The 22,079-nt window shown below is 48.7% G+C and overlaps 1 long non-coding RNA gene across 1 annotated transcript in view; it reads left to right on the forward strand.

The window, feature by feature from the left end:
• Positions 1–3,006: 3,006 nt before the first annotated feature.
• Positions 3,007–22,079, forward strand: part of LOC139684711 (uncharacterized) — a 34,264-nt gene continuing 15,191 nt past the window's right edge. Inside the window, exon 1 of the long non-coding RNA XR_011699958.1 lies at positions 3,007–3,216. This is a non-coding gene — a long non-coding RNA (uncharacterized lncRNA). The remainder of the gene's footprint in view (positions 3,217–22,079) is intronic.

Here is a 22,079-nt window from a genome sequence, read left to right on the forward strand (position 1 = left end):
GTAGAAAAGAAAAAGAAAATTTAGGTATACAAACACTTCTGGTTTATCTTCTGATACTCTGCTAAGACTTCTTAAAGAACCGTGTTCAAGAAACAACAACCCGTGTAGTCAAAAAGAACATTGCACTAATACAAGAGAGGTGAGGCTTGCTATATTGTAACTTGTTTAGAGCCATTTAGAAGAGCATTTTTGTAAGGCACTGGCCTGAATGTCATGAAAACTCAAATGTTTTCTGTTTGTCTTCTGTCACAGATAAGCAGGAAACAAGGGGGTCTGGACAAACAGTGGTAAAACCAGAAAACCAAAATTTACTGAACCAAGCAAAGCTTTAAAGAAAACCTTGAAGAAGACTAGACCTGCAGCTATAAGAAATAAATCGAAAGACCACACTTAAATTGGTAAATATTGTCGAGTTAGAAAAGAAATATATAGCCAAAAGATAATTAGTCTTTTAATCACTTGTCTAAGCCCTAAAAACGTATTTCTTCGGTAATTTACAAGATGTTTGTCAAAGCTTAGAAGGCTGTGTAATGATTGATATGTAGAAATTAATCACGGAATATACTTAGTGAAATTCACTTCATAAGCTGGCCAAAATTTTCTTCTGTGTGATTTGTGGAGAAAAGACCAATAAGGTTATAGAGAGGTACATTTATTGAAGGTCCGGGTGCAGGGGTGTTGGCTCCTCCAAAAACATGCACACCTGGTCGAGTTAACAACTTGTTTATATGCGAGTAAGTTACACATCTTCATTATTTCTCATGCATAAACATTATTTTCCTAGAAAAGACAGGGTTATTATAATGAGTTCTAAGAACTGATTTCCATCTTCTCTGCCCCATGCACCTCCTTCTTAAGCCTGTGCCTTTGCCCCTGGGAATTGGGGGCGAGGATCTCTGGTGGCCTTTGGGGATGAAGTTTGTAGTCTTCCTCTTGTGAACTTTCCACCTTTGGCTCAAAACGGCTCCAAACTGGATCTGCTGGCAACTGTAACTGGTTTAATTGGTGAATTCCTCTAATTATCCTGTTCTTTTGTCATATTTTCTGATTTATCTTTGTTTCATATGGTGTCCAATCTATTTTACTTAGCATAAGAAGTCCCTAAGCCCCCTTAGTACAGAAGTTTCAAGGACAGGTCCTACACATCTGTACCTTACGATTTTTACCATATGCTAAGCTACTTTAGATAAAGTGATTTTTGTAATAACTAGTTAACAAATTCTGTGATACATGTTTTTACGACCCACCCCAGGAAAAGGGGAGGGCGAGGTAACCCAGGTTTTTATCAATAATTCCCTTGGGGTGGATTGGAGTGAAGTGATACGGAATAAGCGGTGTTTGAAAACCCATCTAGGTAGGGTTTATTTTAACAATTTTGTATCAACGGGTCATATAAGAATGTGACATAGAAATAACCTTGTGGAGGGGGGAGAGGAGGAAGAAAATGCATAGGGGAGAGAAAGACAAGTGTGTGGGGGGGGAGGAAATCAAAGACAGGTAAGGGAGGTAAGAGAGAGTAAGGAAAAAGAAAATATGAGAATGAAAAAAAACTTATATAATCACCGCCTACTGGATCCAGCGCTGCATCTTAATAATCCTGAAGGCAATGGTCTTGATGCGCAGGTGATGGGGGCAAAGAACAGAACCCAAACCCTCAAAGTCAGCAGTCAGCATATATACCCTCAGCATGCTTTTGCACCTCCCCCGAGGCAGGGAGTTGTTTCCATGGAGTAGTGTCACCAGCCGGGCCATGAACCCCCAATATTTTTTCCGCCTTTTGCTGAGTTCATGTGAAGGGCAGGGTAAGCTCAGCTCTTCCTGCCTCTTCAGGGCTTGACACCTTCAGCACTGGAGGGAGGAGAGGGCCCCAACTGCCCATCAGAGGTATAATGCAAAAGACAAAAGCCTGCAAAAGTCTCCTAGAATGCATAAATCATTACCCGTTTCAGTCTCCAACAAATGTATCAATTAATAGCCTTATCAATTAATAAGGATAAGTCCCTCCAATCATGTGGAGTTGCGTTTTGTAAAGCACAGACCCTGCGCTGCCCACCAGTGTCAATGAGGGTCCTCTGGCTGTGGATCGGTTCCTTTGGATCATCAGAAAATGCAAACTTACGAACAACACTAAAAATATCCTCCGTTTGACTCAAGGTAGTTTGTTCTCAGTGAGCCACCTGTTTCCTGCTTTGCAAAAGAAACCCCACCCCTTTCCCCCGTCTCCCCCGAGATCTGTCACCGGGCAACAAAATGAGTAGGAGATCCAGATTCCCCTGGGACACGCCCCACGCTGCCGGTACATGCAGAGGCAGCTCGGACAGGTGTACTCCGAGGGCTGGACAACATTCTCGGCTGGAATTTCTGAAAAAAAAAAGAAGGCAGCTCCAAGTCCGCACCGCACCTGAGCGCATCCGGCACTTGCTCGGGGTTTCCTTGTGTCTGACGGTGCAGCACGGGGGCATTGAAACTAATGCTCCTTCCCAAAAAAACAGACATTGGGATGTTGCATCCGTGGCATTGGTGTGCCCAACTGCGAGGAGTCGGTGCCGGCCGTCGGGGCGCATCCCCGCGTTGTGGGGGCGGCAGCACTAGGGTCTCGGCAGGGCGGTGGCGTCCCAAAGCGCTGTCCGGGGCTGGGCTATAAATGCGGGGCGGGCTGGCGGCGCCGCACCCAGCCGGCCATGGCGCGGGCCCGGCGGCGCTCCCGCAGGAGCTGGTCCCGCCGCAGCCGCTCCCGCAGGAGCCGCTCCCCCCGCCGAGGCGTGCGGAGGAGCCTCCGCAGCTCCCGCAGGCGCGGGTACCGCCGCCGACGCCGCTCAGCCGCTCCCGCTGAGCCGCTCCCGGGCCCGCACGGCCCCGCAATAAAGCACTTGCAGCAAAGCTCAGCCCGCCCTGGGTGTGCCTCTGCCTGCTCCGCCGCGTCTCTCGCCGCCCCCTCTGCCCCGGGGTGCCCCGCCCATCGCGCCGCTCGGGAACCGCGCCCGCATCCCGCCAGTGCGGGGCCAACGCGCCCCGCCGGGCTCAGCGTCTCCGTGTGCCGCGGCAGCGCTGCCCGGCTCGGCCCTCCTGTCCTTCTGTGCCTTGCTCTGGTCACAGCTGAATCGGGAAGGAATGCCAACTGGAGATCTTTCCGGGCTCTCTACCCGGTCTTCCTGCTCTATAGGAAGAGATTTGCCTTAATTCATCAACTTTTTATTTCCATCAGTTCTTCCAAGGGTGAGTTTATTTCCATAAGTTATGCCTTATTTACAGAAATTCATCCAATGAGGAGTTTCTTACGTGAATGATGCCCTATTTATTTTCATTCATCCAATGATGAGTTTATTGCGTAAATGATGCCTTATTTACAGAAATTCATCCCATGATGAGTTTATTAAGTAAATTATGCCTATTTTACAGATAGTCATTCAATGATGAGTTTATTGCTTAAACTATACCTTATTTACAGAAAGTCATCGAATGATAATTTTATTATATAAGTTATGCCTGATGCACATAAATTCACTCAGTGCTGTTCACAGGAAGAAATGTTGAGGGGATACACCCAATATACAGAGGCAAATACTGCAGGAGAAAACACAGCCCAGCCCAGGGCGTGCATGTCCCTGCTGTCCCTGCATGCTTGGGCCACACTCACATTTCTCAACATTCCCAGAGAGTTGCACTGGGAGAGCCTCCCATGCCCCTGAGATCCCGAGCTGGAGGGCTTCCCCATGGATTGTGCCACTCAGAGATGGGCCCATATCCCACCAGTGTGTGGCTTTGATGCCCAGGCCCATCAGGAGGTTTTTCTGGCCTCACTGCATGTGTGGCAGGAATGACACACAGGCCATGCTTGTGCCAGTTCAGTGTGTGTGGGGCTGTGCATCCAGTGCTGCTCCTGCCCAAAGCCTTCTGGAGGCAAAAAGGGGGTGATGGGTTGTTGTGAGGGAATGTCAATAAGTGGGAGGTTGCCCTGAAGTGCCTTGAAGTCCCCAAGTGTGTCTTGTTGAGGTGGTGGGGACCTGGATATTCATGTGACGGGAACAGAGAATCCCAGTCTCTGGGGCATAAAAGGAGCTGTCACATCATCAAATCCAATCGTTAATCCACAACTGCAGTTTTTGTAGCAGGACAGGGCAGACACCCAGGGGGTTTCTAACCCAGAGTGAGAGCCAGGACTGTAAGGGCAGGGCACGGTACAGCCCTTGGGCTGGGGCAGAGGGCTCAGGGCTCTCAGTGGTGACACGTGCCCAGAGAGGCTTTGGGGACATGCCGGATGACCCCAGTGCCCTGCTCTGTCCGGGCTGCACCTGCTGAGCTCCCTTCCCTCCCACCAGGCCATGTCTTTGCTACGTCTGTTCTCCCTGGCTCTGCTGGCCATGCAGCCCAGGCTGCAGCACCATCACCAGACTCACGTGGACATGGACACACAGATGCATTCAGTCCATTGCAGGAGTGACTCAATCTCAGCTAATTCACCCTTGGATTGTGGCATACCCTGAATGAGCAGGACAAAACTCAGCTTGCACCTCCTCTTTGTCTTCAAATGCACTTCTCTGCTCATTGGGTCCTGAGTGAGGCTTGGATTACTTTATTTGGAACTAAATAAGTGATTCCATAGACACACCCATTACGTACATGTGCTACTTGGCTGTTCTACATGAGTCTTTAACAAAAAAAAAAGGAAAAATAGAAGCAAAGATGGTGTGATTTGTTTTTATCTTGTGTTTTATATAGGGCTGGTTACACTGAGATGCTGAGCCACTACTTGTGTAAGTGAAACTCAGTTACACAGAGATCTTCTGTTGCTGCTGAAGTAAAGACACTGTCAGGTGTCTTTATGCTTCAGGAGAAACTGTTTGTTTTATCAGTGAAGAAATAGTAAAGAAGGTGTTACTGTATGGAGATGCAGTGCTGCAGCTGGGAAGGAGTGGGGAATGACGGATTCCAGCTGGGACTGATAGTCAGGAACACCCAGCACTTGAGGGTGCTCAGAGACAGTGAGACCAACAGAGTTGTCAGCAGAGATGTCCATGTGCAGTGATTGTTCCTCTGCTGCACTAAACCCAGGAGTTTTGGGTAGAGATGAAACATATATCTCTTTAGTTTTTCGAGAGTTTTTTGCTTGCCCTGAACATGCCTAAGGGTGCAAGGTTTGTGTTCCCTGTGTTGTTCAGGGGAGGAAAAAACTAAAGTAGAAAAAGGGAACTGGCATGTGTTTTAAGGTCAGAAGAACTTTTAAACATTAAAATCAACAGCAGAGTCCTTGAACTCCAGTTACTGTAAAAGCCATATGATTTTTATTAAAAATCCACATGTGGAGTTGCTACTGTGCCAGAGAAAGGAAAGGACTTTAGAAAGAAGTGACATTTTAGATCATGAGAGTGGGAAACGGTGCCCACAGGCTTGTGCTTTTCCCTTGGTTGCTGTGCACAGGGAAGCACAAAGCCCATGGTGTGATGGACAGGCCCTTCAGCCATCCTGGAGAAACCACTGTGGAAAGAAGAGGACACGCTTCCACTGCACCATGGAAAGCCCATGGAAATGAGTGGCAAAATCAGCTGTGTGTGACAGAATGTGTGTGGGCAGGAGCCATTACAGTGATGCTGTTTCTGTGCTTCTATTCCATGCTGCTTTCCTTCTTGCATTTCTTCCTGTCTGACTCTGTCATTGTTTTCTTTTCTGATATCGTATTTCTATATTTCTATCATAGTATCATAGATTCAGTTGCGTTGGAAGAGAACTCTGAGATCATGAAGTCCAACCCTTGCTCCAACTCCAGTCCGTTTACCAGATCATGGCACTCCGTGCCATGGCCAATCTCAGTTTAAAAACCTCCAGGGTGAGAGAATCCACCACCTCTCTGGGCAGGTCATTCCAATGTGTTGTAGTTTGGGATTATTATGTAAATTCTCTCCCCTGCCACTTAACTGCCCAGGCCAGCGGTTAACAAAAGAGGCAGTTAACTGTGATCGCTGGGGTGGGGGCAGGTTTGTCTCTTTTGGGTTTTTTTTTTGGATATTCTCCTCAGTCTTGGCTCGGCTGAACGGGGGAGTGGGGGCTCCAAGGAGGCAGGCTGCCCTGCTGGTTACTGCTGGGGTTTTCCCTGGCTGTCTTGCCGCTGCCTACTTCGGATTACTTTTTCCTGCCGTGCTGCTACCTGCCTTGGATTTGCTGCTGGTTGCTCGTACCTTTTCTGCTTCTTGGACGGGGAACACAGGGGGAAGAGACTGAGTCCATCTGAAAGCCCACTGCTCGTCTGTTTCGCTGGAGAGGGACTGAAACTCACCCTGCAGCCAGCGGGCTGTGACAAGGACACTTAAGTATAACCTTTCCTCCCGGAGGAAAACCTGCTGGGTTTTGTTGTTGTTGTTTTTTTTTTTTTTTCTTTCTTCTTTTCTCTTATGGTGTTGGGGAAGTGGGTTGCACTAGTCTGTTTACATATATATATATATATATATATAGCAGTTATCCTTCTTGTATTAAAATTCCTTTTCTTAAATTTGATAAAGAGTGGTGTGATTATTGAGGAGGAGGCCCCTCCCCTGCTTGTGGGTAAAACATTTTGGTTTTTCCCCTCAAACTGAGACATTTCTTGGCGCCCAACGTGGGGCTTGTAAACAAAGAAGGATAACTGCTATTTTGTGGCACCATGTGGGTCTTGAGCTTAGGGTTCATCAGGACCATCCTGTATAATATATTGGCTTTTTGTTGGTACAAATTCATGCCAAAAGGAGCGGCAGGTTTAAGTCTTATCAACAAATCAATGAGCAAAACTCAAATAGCCGCAATTATTATTGAGTTCTTACTCTGGATTTATGGTGCCATGAATTCGATGCCTTTGGATGTCATGTGGGTGGTGCTCTCCAGGCTGTTTTCCTGCCGCAACCTAAGCTGCTACCTCTGGGGATTCAGTGATAATAGTACGGACCCTTGGGAAGGAACAAAGGGGAATCTCTTCTCCCAACCCTTTGTCCATTCCCCATTCAAGTCTGCTACAACAGCTTTTGAGATGTTTAAATTCTCCCTGGATGCCAGAGATATCTTGCTCTTTATGGTTTTTCTGCAGGGTTGTATCCCTGCAGCTTACAGAATGTTTGAAGGTAGGGCCAGGGTTTTTCCAGAATGCATTCAGAAACCTAGCCCAGTGAAGGGGGAAAAGCGAGAGAATAAAACCCCTGATGCCACAGTGAAGGGAGAAAAGGATGAGGCTAAACCAGGAGGACAGGCCAAGCCTATGGAAGTTGCCCCTATTCAGAAAAGGAAATATAAGACCAAATTAGACCATCCAGCAGACGATGAGGGGGCTGCTGCACCTCCACAGCAAGCAGACCCAGAGCCTGAGATCATCACTGAGTCATTGTCATTTGATAATCTCCGTAGTTTGCGGAAAGACATTGCTCGACACCCGGGTGAGCCCATCCTGACTTGGTTGATCCGAGTTTGGGACCTTATGGGTGAAACCTTACAACTGGATGGTGCTGAAGCCAGGTTTTTGGGGGCTCTGGCCCAGGACGTGGCTATTGAACAGGTGTTCGTGGGGGAATCAAAGCCCCTTTCACTCTGGGCACGACTTCTAACGAGTGTAAGAGAGAAGTTTGTTTATAGAGAAATCCTGCAGGAACATCATATTAGGAAGACTTGGAAGACGATGGAAGAAGGAATTTTACGTCTGAGGGAGATGGCAATGATGGACGTGCTTTTTGGAAGAGGTGGGCAAGCCAATAATGACCCTGACAAGGTCAGATGCACACCACATATGTGGTGGGACCTTTCACGCTCGGGGCCAGCTGAATACACCGATTTCCTGGCATCCATGTATAGGGAAGAGAACCAAGAAACAGTGGGCGCTGTAGCAAATAAGCTCCGGATATATGAAAGCATGACCCACAGCCCAATGCAGGCCCGTATTTCTGCTGTAGAGACATTGGTTGAGAGTCTCAAGACGCTGCCTGCAGAGGTAAAAGCGATCAGAGAGGAAATTAGGGAAAGTCTCCAAGTGGCACCAGTGCGAATGAGAACCTCTGAAGTCAGAGCCAGACGCCCCCCAGCCAGAGGAAGTGGACAGACCTCACGAACTGAGATGTGGTACTTCCTGGCCAAACATGGAGAAGACATGGGACGGTGGGATGGGAAACCCACCCGTGCCCTTGCAGCCCGAGTACAAGAACTGAAGGAGAATGGAAGAAGGTCAGTGAGAGTAAGTGCAGTCCCAGTTTCCCACGGGCAAGAATCTGACCCACAGGAGGGCACCTCCCAGGTGTACTCATCGAGAAAAGGTTCTGACCGCTATGACCAGGATCAGTGTTAGAGGGGCCCTGCCTCTAGCCAGGTAGAGGCACGGGACAACCGTGTCTATTGGACTGTGTGGATTCGATGGCCTGGTACATCAGACCCACAAAAGTATAAGGCTTTGGTTGATACTGGCGCTCAATGCACATTAATGCCATCAGGACATGTGGGCTCAGAAACTATTTCTATTTCTGGGGTGACAGGGGGATCTCAAGAGTTGACTGTGCTAGAAGCTGAAGTGAGCTTGACAGGGAGAGATTGGCAGAAACACCCCATTGTGACTGGTCCAGCCGCCCCATGTATCCTGGGCATTGACTACCTCAGGAATGGATATTTTAAGGACCCAAAGGGGCATAGATGGGCTTTTGGAATAGCCACTGTACAGACAGAAGGGATTGAACAATTGAACTCATTGCCAGGTCTCTCAGAAAGTCCTTCTGCTGTTGGACTGTTGAAAGTTGAGGAACAGCAAGTGCCAATTGCCACCACGACAGTGCACCGTCGGCAATACCGAACGAACCGTGATGCTGTGATCCCCATCCATAAGATGATCCATGAACTGGAGAGCCAAGGGGTGGTCAGCAAAACCCACTCACCCTTCAACAGCCCCATCTGGCCTGTGCATAAGTCTGATGGAGAATGGAGATTGACTGTGGACTATCGTGGCTTGAATGAAGTTACCCCACCGCTGAGTGCCGCTGTGCCGGACATGCTGGAGCTCCAGTATGAACTGGAGTCCAGGGCAGCAAAGTGGTATGCCACTATTGACATTGCTAATGCGTTCTTCTCCATTCCTCTGGCACCAGAGTGCAGGCCACAGTTTGCTTTCACCTGGAGGGGCGTGCAGTACACCTGGAACCGACTACCCCAGGGGTGGAAACACAGTCCCACCATCTGTCATGGACTGATCCAGACTGCACTGGAGAAGGGTGAGGCTCCAGAACACCTGCAATACATTGATGACATCATTGTGTGGGGGGACACAGCAGAAGAGGTTTTTCAGAAAGGAGAGAAAATCATCCAGATCCTTTTGGGAGCTGGCTTTGCCATCAAACGGAGTAAGGTTAAGGGACCAGCCCAAGAGATCCAGTTCCTGGGAGTGAAGTGGCAGGATGGACGCCGTCAGATTCCAACAGAAGTCATCAATAAGATCACAGCAATGTCTCCACCTACCAGCAAAAAGGAAACACAAGCCTTCCTGGGTGCCATAGGGTTCTGGAGGATGCATATCCCAGCATACAGTCAGATCGTAAGCCCTCTCTACTTGGTAACCCGTAAGAAGAATGATTTCCACTGGGGCCCTGAGCAGCAACAAGCCTTTGACCAGATCAAGCATGAGATTGCTCAGGCTGTAGCCCTTGGACCAGTCAGGACAGGACCAGACATACAGAACATGCTCTACTCCGCCGCCGGGAATAATGGCCTGTCTTGGAGCCTTTGGCAGAAGGTGCCTGGTGAGACTCGAGGCCGACCACTTGGATTCTGGAGCCGAGGCTACAGAGGATCTGAAGCCAACTATACCCCCACAGAGAAAGAGATCCTAGCCGCCTATGAAGGAGTCCAAGCCGCCTCAGAGGTGATTGGCACAGAAGCACAGCTGTTTCTGGCACCTCGACTACCAGTGCTGAAGTGGATGTTGTCAGGACAGGCTGCCTCTACACACCACGCCACTGATGCTACCTGGAGCAAGTGGATTGCCCTGATTACGCAGCGCGCCCGTATAGGAAAATCAAATCGCCCTGGGATCCTGGAAATCATCACAAACTGGCCTGAAGGTGAAAATTTTGGTCTAGCAGATGAAGAGGAAGAGCAGGTGACACGTGCGGAAGAAGCTCCACCATACAATCAATTGCCAAAAGAGGAAATACGCTACGCCCTCTTCACCGATGGCTCCTGTCGCATTGTAGGGACTAATCGCAAATGGAAAGCAGCTGTATGGAGTCCCACACGACAAGTTGCAGAAGCTACTGAAGGAGAAGGTGGGTCGAGTCAGTTTGCAGAGCTTAAAGCCGTGCAGTTGGCCCTGGACATTGCTGAACGAGAGAAATGGCCAAAGCTTTACCTCTACACCGACTCATGGATGGTGGCCAATGCTCTCTGGGGATGGTTAGACCGATGGAAGAAAACCAATTGGAAACGCAGAGGGAAACCCATCTGGGCTGCCGATATATGGCAAGATATTGCCACCCGAGTAGAGAAGCTGAATGTGAGAGTCCGCCACGTAGACGCACACGTGCCCAAAAATCGGGCCAATGAGGAACATCTCAACAACCAACAGGCAGACCGAGCTGCGCAAGTGAAAGTATCACAGACAGATCTGGACTGGCAGCACAAGGGAGAGCTGTTCTTGGCTCGATGGGCCCATGATGCCTCGGGCCATCAGGGCAGAGATGCCACTTATAAATGGGCACGAGACCGAGGGGTGGATTTAACCATGGACATTATCTCTCAGGTTATCCACGACTGTGAGACATGTGCTGCCATTAAGCAGGCTAAGAGAGTGAAGCCCCTGTGGTATGGTGGACGCTGGGATAAGTATAAGTACGGGGAGGCCTGGCAGGTTGACTACATCACACTGCCACAGACCCGCCAAGGCAAGCGCTATGTGCTCACCATGGTGGAAGCAACCACAGGGTGGCTGGAGACACACCCAGTGCCTCACGCCACTGCTCGGAACACCATCCTAGGCCTGGAAAAACAAGTGCTGTGGCGACATGGCACCCCAGAACGAATTGAGTCAGATAATGGAACTCATTTCAAAAACAGCTTAGTTGCTACCTGGGCGAGAGAACATGGCATTGAGTGGGTGTATCATATCCCCTACCATGCACCAGCTGCCGGGAAAGTTGAGCGGTGTAATGGACTGTTGAAAACCACTTTGAAGGCGTTGGGTGGAGGGACTTTCAAACACTGGGATCAACACTTAGCAAAGGCTACATGGCTAGTCAACACTAGAGGCTCTGTCAATCGAGCCGGCCCTGCCCAATCAGAACCCCTTCACACTGTAGATGGAGACAAAGTCCCTGTAATACACCTGAGAGGTATGCTAGGGAAAACAGTCTGGATCAACCCTGCCTCAGGCAAAGGCAAACCCATTCGTGGGGTTGTCTTTGCTCAAGGATCTGGTTCCACCTGGTGGGTGATGCAGGAAGATGGAGAGACACGATGTGTACCTCAAGGGGAACTTATCTCTGGGTAAACGACTCATATTACTGTATTTGTAAACACTTAATTATTTGAAAGAAAATTTAAGTTTAATGTAGAGTATCGGCATGGAAGAGAATTTAGGGGTGGATAATGTTGTAGTTTGGGATTATTATGTAAATTCTCTCCCCTGCCACTTAACTGCCCAGGCCAGCGGTTAACAAAAGAGGCAGTTAACTGTGATCGCTGGGGTGGGGGCAGGTTTGTCTCTTTTGGGTTTTTTTTTTGGATATTCTCCTCAGTCTTGGCTCGGCGGAACGGGGGAGTGGGGGCTCCAAGGAGGCAGGCTGCCCTGCTGGTTACTGCTGGGGTTTTCCCTGGCTGTCTTGCCGCTGCCTACTTCGGATTACTTTTTCCTGCCGTGCTGCTACCTGCCTTGGATTTGCTGCTGGTTGCTCGTACCTTTTCTGCTTCTTGGACGGGGAACACAGGGGGAAGAGACTGAGTCCATCTGAAAGCCCACTGCTCGTCTGTTTCGCTGGAGAGGGACTGAAACTCACCCTGCAGCCAGCGGGCTGTGACAAGGACACTTAAGTATAACCTTTCCTCCCGGAGGAAAACCTGCTGGGTTTTGTTGTTGTTGTTTTTTTTTTTTTTTCTTTCTTCTTTTCTCTTATGGTGTTGGGGAAGTGGGTTGCACTAGTCTGTTTACATATATATATATATATATAGCAGTTATCCTTCTTGTATTAAAATTCCTTTTCTTAAATTTGATAAAGAGTGGTGTGATTATTGAGGAGGAGGCCCCTCCCCTGCTTGTGGGTAAAACATTTTGGTTTTTCCCCTCAAACTGAGACACAATGCCTGAGCACTCTCTCTGTAAAGAACTTCTTCCTGATATCCAACCTAACCCTCCCCTGGCAGAGCTTAAGCCCCTGCCCTCTTGTCCTACTGTTGGTTGCCTGAGAGAAGAGACCAACCCCCACTTGGCTACAACATCCTTTCAGGTTTTGTGCATCTCTAATTGTTCTCTGCCTGGCTCCAGGTGCTGCTGTGCAGGGTCCCTGTGCCCACGGGCTGGAATGTTGTTCAGCTGCAGTGGCAGGCAGCGCCAGGGGCAGGGAGAGGAGGAGCAGCACCAGGCTCTGCCACTCTCCCTTGCTCCCTGTGCCACAGGGCTCACGTCCTGGGCTCTCTAGAGCCACGAGCCAGGGGCCTGTGGCCTTCGCCCCCTGCTCTGCAGGGACAGCAGCTCCCCTTGGCAGCTGCAGTTTCCAGAAGGTGCTGGGGAGGTTCCCATGGGAGCAGCCCCCCAGTGCCAGGCTCTGAGTAAATGTCTGAGTGCCTCAGGAACACAAGGGCCTTTGGAACTTCAGTGCCACATACAGTCTGGGAAATTGTGAGAGGCAAGTCTGGACCAAGAGCCAAAGGAATGTGTGGAGAAAACAGGCTTCTGATACAGTTGTTGGTTCTCACAACTGGAATTATTAAATAGAAATATCACAGACTATGTGTGCTGGGACAAATTCCACGTGAAATAATCTATTCCTCTCTTGTATTAGTATGGAGGAACAATGTCTTACCATCTCTGTATTTCTCATCTGTCCCCTTTTGGCCTCAAACCAAAGATTTAATGAAATGGTGAATATGAACAAATTCTCTTCCCCTTTATCTGTCAGGGTAAGTGTGAACCAGGACCACATCCAGATAGCAAGGTATGAATTTTGCTTCAGCTTGGGTAATGCAGAGGGACTTGAAGGAGCAGGTAAAGCAAGTTCCATGCTGCAACACTCTAAAGGTCTGTCAGTCTCAATCCGTGTGAGGATTTTATACCAGGTTTCCATCTCTGTTGGCAGAAGGACGTAAAATTCAATGCAGACCTGTTTGCACAGCTGATGTTCTGAAAATGTATCCACTAGAATAAGCAGATTCCTATGGCATCCACATTTAGGTAACTCAGAGAAATGCATTTGCCAGTATTCCCCTGGAGTTACTCCGCTTTTGACATCTCCCTTAGAGAGCTTTCTTTGGATTTTAGGATTATTTACAGAGTGCATTGGGCTATCAAAACTCTTTGGTTTCACTCCCCAGATTTACTGGAACTGGGAGATCTGCTGGGCATACCTGGGTGTTTTCCCCAAGTCCCCCTCACTCATTCCCCAAATCCTCCAGCATCATAACATTTACATCTCCTAATTGCTTGAAATAAAGTGAATCAACACCCATTTCAATTAAAAAAATCAATTTATTGCAAATCGCTACAACTGTGCTGCCAATATATGCAAATGTCAATTTCAGTTTAAAAGTTTATTACAGAACATTAAAACAGTCATGATAATATATAAGTATCAACCAGGACTGTGAACGTGGATGGGACTGTGTCCTTCGTTGAAAGCCTCTAAATTCTTGGACTGGAAACCACTTTCTGTGGAAGAGCTGGGGAAGCCTCATGCCCTGGAAGCAATCCAAGAGAAGCTTCACTTGTCTTGGAAGCATCTGGAGGCAGATCCAGAAAAAGGGATACTGAGTAAATACCAGTTGTGTGCACACTTCCCTGGGCAGCAATTGTACTTCTCTCAGGGACTAAAATCTCACATCCTCTAAAGGAGGTTTAAAAAGAAAAAAACCCCACCACCAAATTCTGTGGCTTTCCAACAACAAATTACTTGTCTATTTAGCTCCCACCTACCCATTCAATCCTCTTGAAAAACTGCCTAACTTGCAATTGTCTGGCAGGACAGAACTGCCAGAGACCTGACTGACAGAAACCTGACTGCCAGGTCCTTTCTCCTCTGCACACAACTGTCAGGATGCTCTGTGGGGGTGACAGTGTGTGTGGATCTCTTAAGGTCTGAGGTGACTGATGAATGCACCCTTAAGGATCAGAGAGCCACCTGTAGAATGTCGATGCCTTGTAACCAGTAGGATCTCTCCATGTATGTGAGGTGAACCACTCACCAACACTGTTCTGGCATGTTGTATAGAGGAGTAGATAAAAATGAAGCTGTTACTAAAACTAAAGTCCTTTCTCTTTGGTGAGCCTTCTGATCCCACTGCAGCCTGAGTTGTCTCTGCCTTCTCTGATGCCACTAAGCTAATCTACATTACCCCAATAAAGGGTGACCCCAATAATGCTCCAGCCGTCCCTGCACAGGACTGACCCATCATCTCACAGGGACTCAATGATTTCCAAACCCCACAGCACCCTCAGAGCTGCCACGGCCCCATCTCACCACTCCTGCTGGCCGAGGGTGACAGCAGCAGGTCCCTGCTCGGGGCTGTGTCCAGGCACTGCTGGGAGCGGCTGGGGGAGCGCTCGGGCACCTCCAGGCCAGCCCCGAGGTTCTCCTTGTTGGCCCCCTTCAGTCTCTTGGTGTCCACAGGGAGCTCGGGGCTCTGGGGGAGCTGCCCTGACCCTGCAGAGCTGCAGCCATCGTCCCCCAGCTGTGCTGGCCCGGGCTGGGGCTTCAGGTGTTTCCTCCCGCGCAGGGCGGCCCTCTTGGACAGGTACAGCAGGTGGATATCTGGGAACCAGAAGGAATACTGAGTCCATACGGGGGCCTGACAGCACCCAGCAGTTGTGCTTCTCTCAGGGGCTATAGAACACAGCCTGAAAGGCAGGCTCTCTCTTGGGAATTCTGCTCTTTAAAGAATAGGAATCATAGAGTCATGGAATCGATTGGGTTGGAAAAGACCTCCGAGATCATCAAGTCCAACCCTTGGTCCAACTCCAGTCCCTTTACCAGATCATGGCACTCAGTGCCACGGCCAACCTCCCTTTAGAAACCTCTGGGGAATCCACCCCCTCTCTGGGCAGGCCATTCCAATGCCTGATTACTCTCTCTGGAAAGAATTTTTTTCTGATCTCCAACTTCAATTTCCCCTGGCAGAGCTTGAGCCCATCGTGCCCCCTTGTCCTGTTGCTGAGTGCCTGGGAGAAGAGACCAATCCCCACCTTTCCAACCTCCATCTTTCCAAGTTTTCAAAACTCTGAAGTTTTGAAGTAGCTGATAAAGTCTCAGCACTTGCACTGCAAATGGCACGAGAGCTTGAAACAGAAACAGTCACATCTCACAAAAACAACCCCAGCCTTGTTCTTTCTCTGTGCTCACAGACAGACCTCAGTCCTCACTTAAGTGGTGGAAACTGATGGGCAATGTGAGATGAGTTAGTAACTTGCACCATGATCTGGGAAACACAAACTGCCCTCTGAAGGGAACAACAGCTCCTCCAACTCTACCATCAGCTCTTGGATGAACAGCTGGGAGGGAAAGAGCTCCCATCAAGGCCTGCAGGCTGCTCCAGCTTTCCCCTAGAATGGATCCAAAGCGCTCTTAGGTCTCATTAATCTGTGGACATTTGGGTTTTTCCTTTAGTTGGTACATTTGTGAATTGTTTGGGCTCAGATGTTCTGCTGCTTGCTTTTCTCAGCTGCCTCAGCACAGGTGCCAGCAGACTGTACTAAATTTAGTGATTGGAGGCAAAAGGTCTGGACTGCTGCACTGACTTCAGCAGTTTGGTGGCTTTCCCCTGTTGCTCCAACAGTCACCTCATCACTCAGTGTTGCCTCTGTAGAAATGTCACCCTGCAGCAAACAGGGATGGACATCAGCTCCAAATTGTGACGTTTGTGTTGGTGACACAAGCCCCAGAAGGTCAGGTTTTATTCACTGCTCTAATTCACACCCTTTTGCACAGGAGAGCACTGAGTGCAAGCACATCCAGAGAGGTGTGTTGGCCAGTGCTCCATAAGCTTGTGCAGTATTTGAACTGAAGGCACAGGGAAGCACAGTAAATAAACTGTTCTGGTCTCTCCTTCCTGTAACAGTCACTCAGAGCAGCTGTCTCAGACATCTCTGAAAACCAGACTCTCTTCTTACCCATGTCCTCTGGCTCAAGGGAGCTGTTCCCACAGCTTGCACTGCTGGCTGAAGTTTTCTCTCCTGCAGCCTTGTTCCCAGGCTCCTTTCCTGAAGACTCAGACACAACACTGATATTCTCCTTAAAAGAAAGAAAAAAACCAACCCCAAACCAAAGAAACAAAAAAATAACATCAAAGATGAGTCAGAAATTTCTTGTAATGACCTAACAAGGAAAACATGAAATCAGAAAACCAGAATGTAGCCAATGAGGGTACTTGTTCTCACAGTCTGAACTTTGCCCTCACTTACCACACAAGCTGTAAGAAACCAGCCAGCAGAAATCCAGGTGCCCTCCTTGTCACCAACATGTGTCAGTAAGAATGGATCTCACTCGAACCACTGCACAGGACTGGGCAGTGAAAAACTACACACAAACTGCAAGTTTCTGGATTGGCATCTCACCCCACCCCACCTACATCAAATCCTAAAGTGCTGATTGCTTTTTGGAGTCCTCTGTTTCCCCTCCATATGGATTTGGCAGGTAAATATTTACTGAACTGGTGTATTTCCAGGACCATGTGGCAAAAATCTGTCAAGTTAAAAACCCCAAAATTCAACTAAGTCAGGTTTCTGTTGCACTGAGGAAGTGAAGGCCCGTAGTGAAGCACCTGGAAATTACCTTTAGGCAGAGATACTCTCTCCATCACCTGTTCAAGAACAGCCATCTGCTCTGTGAATAGACATCAGTGTGCTAAAGAGGAATGGCTGTTCAGAGCCTGCAGCATTTCCTTCATGTAAGGAAAGAGAAGCTTTGAAAACTGGTATGTTGCTTTTACAGGAGCTAAAAGGGCATCACACCTGGTAATAAAGTACAGATAGTTCCAACAAATCCCACTTCCCACTCTGAGTCTGCCTTACTCAGTGATAAACAAACAGGCAATGGGACTGCATTGAAATACAGATACAGAGATATTATTTGGCAAAGTTGTATAATTATATTTAAAAATGGCCTGTGCCAATATAAGAACTCCAGGGAAGTCTGAGGAGAGGCAAGAGTTAAGAGAAAGAGGATTTCTAATCAAAAGAGGGAATCTGTCAAATAAAAGGCCTCACAGTCCCTGGATTGCTCTTCAACACAAAGCCCGAGGTCTTTAACCACTTCACATCCAGGATCAACATCTGGTTTCTCACCAACAACACAGGCTGGGGCCTCAAACCCAAACACTTGCACCCCAACTCTGTGGCTCACACACTGAATCCCTCATTCCTAACCAGGCAGTCTGGGCCCCAAAGGCCTCCAACAATGGGAAGGATAAACTTTCCAAATGCAGTTCAAAAGCTGTCAGAGCTGTCAGTGTTCAATATGAAGGTGACAACACACTGAGTGGGCACAAAGGGAGGAGTCCTGCACAAGGACATGCTCCTGCCTACACTGCCCTGGGCAAAACAGTCCCAAGGATACACTTCTCCCTACACTGCCCTGAGCAAAATAGTCCCAGCCAGGCTGGAGCTTTGCAGGGACTTGATCATAGAATCAGGGAATCAATTGGGTTGGAAAAGACTTCCGAGGTCATCAAGTCCAACCCTTGGTCCAACTCCAGTCCCTTTGCTAGATCATGGCACTCAGTGCCACGGCCAAGCTCAGGTTAAAAACCTCCAGGGATGGGGAATCCACCCCCTCTCTGGGCAGCCCATTCCAATGCCTGAGCACTCTCTCTGGAAAGAGTTTTTTTCTGATCTCCAACTTCAATTTCCCCTGGCAGAGCTTGAGCCTGTGCCCCCTTGTCCTATGAGAACACACATCTCTTTCTAGAGAGACACCCAAGAGGAAGATGGCTAAACTTGGAACACTGAAAACAACACTGGCCACTTTGCACCAGCTGAGTATTTCCCAGCTAGAAACTTTACTGCTACTGAGAGGACATTAAAAGTGCAGCTCCAGCACAGACACAAACACGGCTTTTTGAGTGCCTTTTGTAGGCAAGGCAGGTCTCACACAGCAGCAACTACAGTCCAGTTCTTGTTTTGGCTTTGTGTTCAAAACCAAAGGAAGCAGAGCCCAGATTTGGTTATGCCATAACATAAAAGGCTTCCACTTCATCACCATGAATACAACTGCACTATGTATTTTTCCCTGAAAACAAGCACCCAAACTTGGCCAGCACAGGCCAGCATGTCTCATGCTCTTTAACTTGGGATATTTTTGATTCCCTCTTTTAAAATCTTGCTTTACCAAGCAAATGCTTCACTGCTCATTAAAAGCCCAACTAAAGAATCCTTTATCTGTGAGGTGTACACCAACATTGCAGAGCTCTCAGTCCAGAGCCCATCATTGCTGTGGGTTAGACCCACCTTGAGAAAGGCAGCCATTCCAGGGCAGGGTGATGGAAGCACCTCCTCAAGGGTCTGAAACAAAACTGCAGCACCTGCTGAGCTCGGGCTGGCCACAGCAGGCAGTGATGGGTCCTCTGGTACTGCCCCAGTGCCCCCATTGCCTTCAGACCCCCTCGGCTTCCCCATGCCATCACCCATAGCCCCACAGTGTCCCCATTGCTCCCAGTGCCCCCAGTGCCCCCACTGCCCTCAGCCCCCAGTGCAATCACCCACAGCCCCACAGTGTCCCCAGTGCCCCCAATGCCCCCATTGCCCTCAGTGCCCCCACTGCCCTCAGCCCCCAGTGCCATCACCCACAGCCCCACAGTGTCCCCAGTGCCCCCATTGCCCCCAGTGCCCCCCATTGCCCTCAGCCTCCAGTGTCCCCCAGTGCCCACAGCCCTCCGGTTGCCCTCATTGCCTTCAGACTCTCAGTGCCCCCATTGCCCCAACCCCCCAGTTCTCCCACTGCCCTCAGCCCCCTCTGCCCCCAGTGCCCCCAGTGCCCCCAGCCCCCCAGTGCCACCCACAGTCCCCTGGTGCCCCCCCATTGCTCCCACCCCCCCAGTGCTGTCATTGCCCTCAGCCCCCCAGTGCCCCCAGTGCCCCCATTGCCCTCAGCCCCCCAGTGCCCCCATTGCCCTCAGCCCCCCACTACCCTCAGCCCCCAGTGCCACCCACAGCCCCCCAGGACCCCATAGCCCCCATCACCCTCAACCTCTCAGTGCCCCCATTGCTCTCAGCCTCCCATTGCCCTCAGTCCCCCAGTGCTACTCTCAGCCCCCCAGTTCCCCCATTGCCCTCAACTCCACAGTGCCCCCATTGCCCCCCACTGCCCTCAGCCCCATAGTGCCACCCTCAGCCCCACAGTGCCCCCACTCCAGTGTCCCCACTGCCCTCACTCGGTGTCCCCATTGGCATCCCCCGTGTCCCACCTCCCCCTCCGCCCCGTGCCCTCAGTGCCTCCATCGCCGCCGCCCTCACCCCCTCGGCCGCTCCGCCTCACCTGGGGCGGGGAGATCCAGAGGGGAGGGACGGGAGCAGGGACAGGGACAGGTGCTGGAGGGACAGGGACAGGGACAGGGACAGGGACAGGGACAGGGACAGGGACAGGGACAGGGGCAGGAGGAGGGACAGACAGACACAGACAGACACAGACACAGGAGAGACAAGGACAGGAGGAGGGACAGGAACAGGAGGGAGGACAGGGACAGGGACAGGGGCAGGAGGAGGGACAGACAGACACAGACACAGGAGGGACAGGGACAGGAGGAGGGACAGGGACAGGAGGGAGGACAGGGACAGGGACAGACACAGACAGACACAGGGACTGGGACTGGGACTGGGACTGGGACTGGGACTGGGACAAGGACAGGGACAGGGGCTGGGACAGGACCCAAGCTGTGTATATGACTGTCCTAAACTCCAGCTGAACATCTATTGCTCCAGGTCTTTACTTCTATTGATTTCTTATTGGAAAGCTGATTTTACAGTTTTGCAAGACTGGCAACAGATCATCTCTCATTTGAATCTGAGGTGGCACAGATGAAGTGAAAGGTGCAGGACTGATCTTGGACAAGGCATCTGAAATTTAGCAAAAAGGAGTCAGTTGTCAGGAGAATTGTATGGGGACTTTGTAGTTCTGCCTGTCAAATCTGAAAATTGAAACAAAAAACCAGGCAGAATTCAGAATCAACTCAGTCAAGCACCATCTAAAGAAACACATTTACCGTGACAAAACCTGAAAGCACAAGGTACTTAATTAAGGATGAATTTGGGTAGTATTTATGATAACTGAGAATTAATGGAGGAAAGAGAATTAATCAGAAAGAGCGGAGGGAGTCTTTAACAGAAATAATCCTTTCAGAAGGCTGAGTTTTATGACAAACTTATCCAGGCTTTGTGTTTGATTGCTACTGTTAATTGGATGTTGTAGCGTGGTGGGGATGTCGTGGACACTGGCTGGGTAGAAGGCACTGAGAAGAATTCAAAAGACAAATTCAAAAGACAAAAGAAAGTTCATCATCATAGAGGAGATTTAAGAAAGAAAAGGCGTGGGGGTTTTTTGTTTCTTTTATGTGTTTTGGGTTTTGTTGTTTGTTTTTAATGAAGTTGCAGCAGCTTTTTAGCATTTTACAGTAACAGCATCTTCCAGTCCATCAATCTATAGCTCAGATTTACTCATTTCACTAAATCTTGGGGGTTGTAGTGACCAGTTTGTCACAGATACTGCACTGAGAATTAATTTGGGTTCTTTCTTTCAATTTCTGAATATCTGTAATAATGACAAGAATATTCTCCAGGTACCCAGAATTTTTGCTTGCCCTTTTTTTTTCCCATTCAACTTTTCTATCTCTGAATTGAACATAAAATGCAAACAATGTGAAAGGAAGGAGGAGGAATGGGAGACCTTCAGTGCAGTGATTGAGATTGCAAATACTTGATCACTTTGCCAAATGAATGTGATATTGAGTTGGATTAGAGGAGTAGATAAATGCCACAAGAAAGAAAATATTAATGAATTAAAATAAAAATGCATGAGAACTAATGAGAGAGGTCACAATTAATAAATTTCCTGGACTAGAAAAAACATGATACAGGGCTACTGACCCCCTGTGAAATTGTGAGTGTAGAGCTGCAATGAGATTCCAGTGGAAAGACTGTGTGGAATCCCATCTGGCAAGTCCTTCAAGCAAAGGCAAAGAAAACAATAGAGAAAGAAAAAACAAAACCAAAAGAGTAAGGTTGCTAATTGTTTTAGTGGGGTATGTAACGACAGGACAAAGACCAAATGATGCTCTCCAATCACTGCAAATGTTAAAGATGTTGGAATAAAAGCACCAGGATTTAAACATATCAAAGTCACAGATGGTAGAACTGGTTACCATATGATAATAGATCTGCCAGTATAAAATTCGGAAATGAGTGTATATAAAATTCAGAAATGACTCATGTAGTACTGTTTAAGCAACTGTTTTCTAATCCAGAAAAAACCCTGCTCTCCTCCCCAGCAGCTGAGAGATTATGTCTTTTAAAATGAACATTTAGACATTCTTATCAGAAAGAAGATAAAAATGATTGTTTTGAGGAAAATGTACACAAAAATGTTTCTTGTAGATTTATTTCAAGCACCATGTCAGTGACTGACAAACCCTAATGAAAACAAAGATCATCTGGAATGAGCCCATCAAGACAAAACCAAATAACCAACTAACCAACCAACCAACCCTCCAAAGAAAGAATCCCTCAAACAGAAAAGAAACAAAGATATTGAGACACCTAAAGCTGTTTTCAGGCTGCTGGCAGCTGTTCCTGTCTGACTTCTGGCCTCTGGCAACCCTTCCAAGCCCATTTCCATGGCCAGGTCTGCTTGATTCAGCAGGCTGGGCAGAGGTGGCTTCTCTTGGTGCTGGTTCCACTTTGCAGG

This window comes from Pithys albifrons, chromosome Z, assembly GCF_047495875.1.
Source record: "Pithys albifrons albifrons isolate INPA30051 chromosome Z, PitAlb_v1, whole genome shotgun sequence".
NCBI classification, from domain to species: domain Eukaryota; kingdom Metazoa; phylum Chordata; class Aves; order Passeriformes; family Thamnophilidae; genus Pithys; species Pithys albifrons.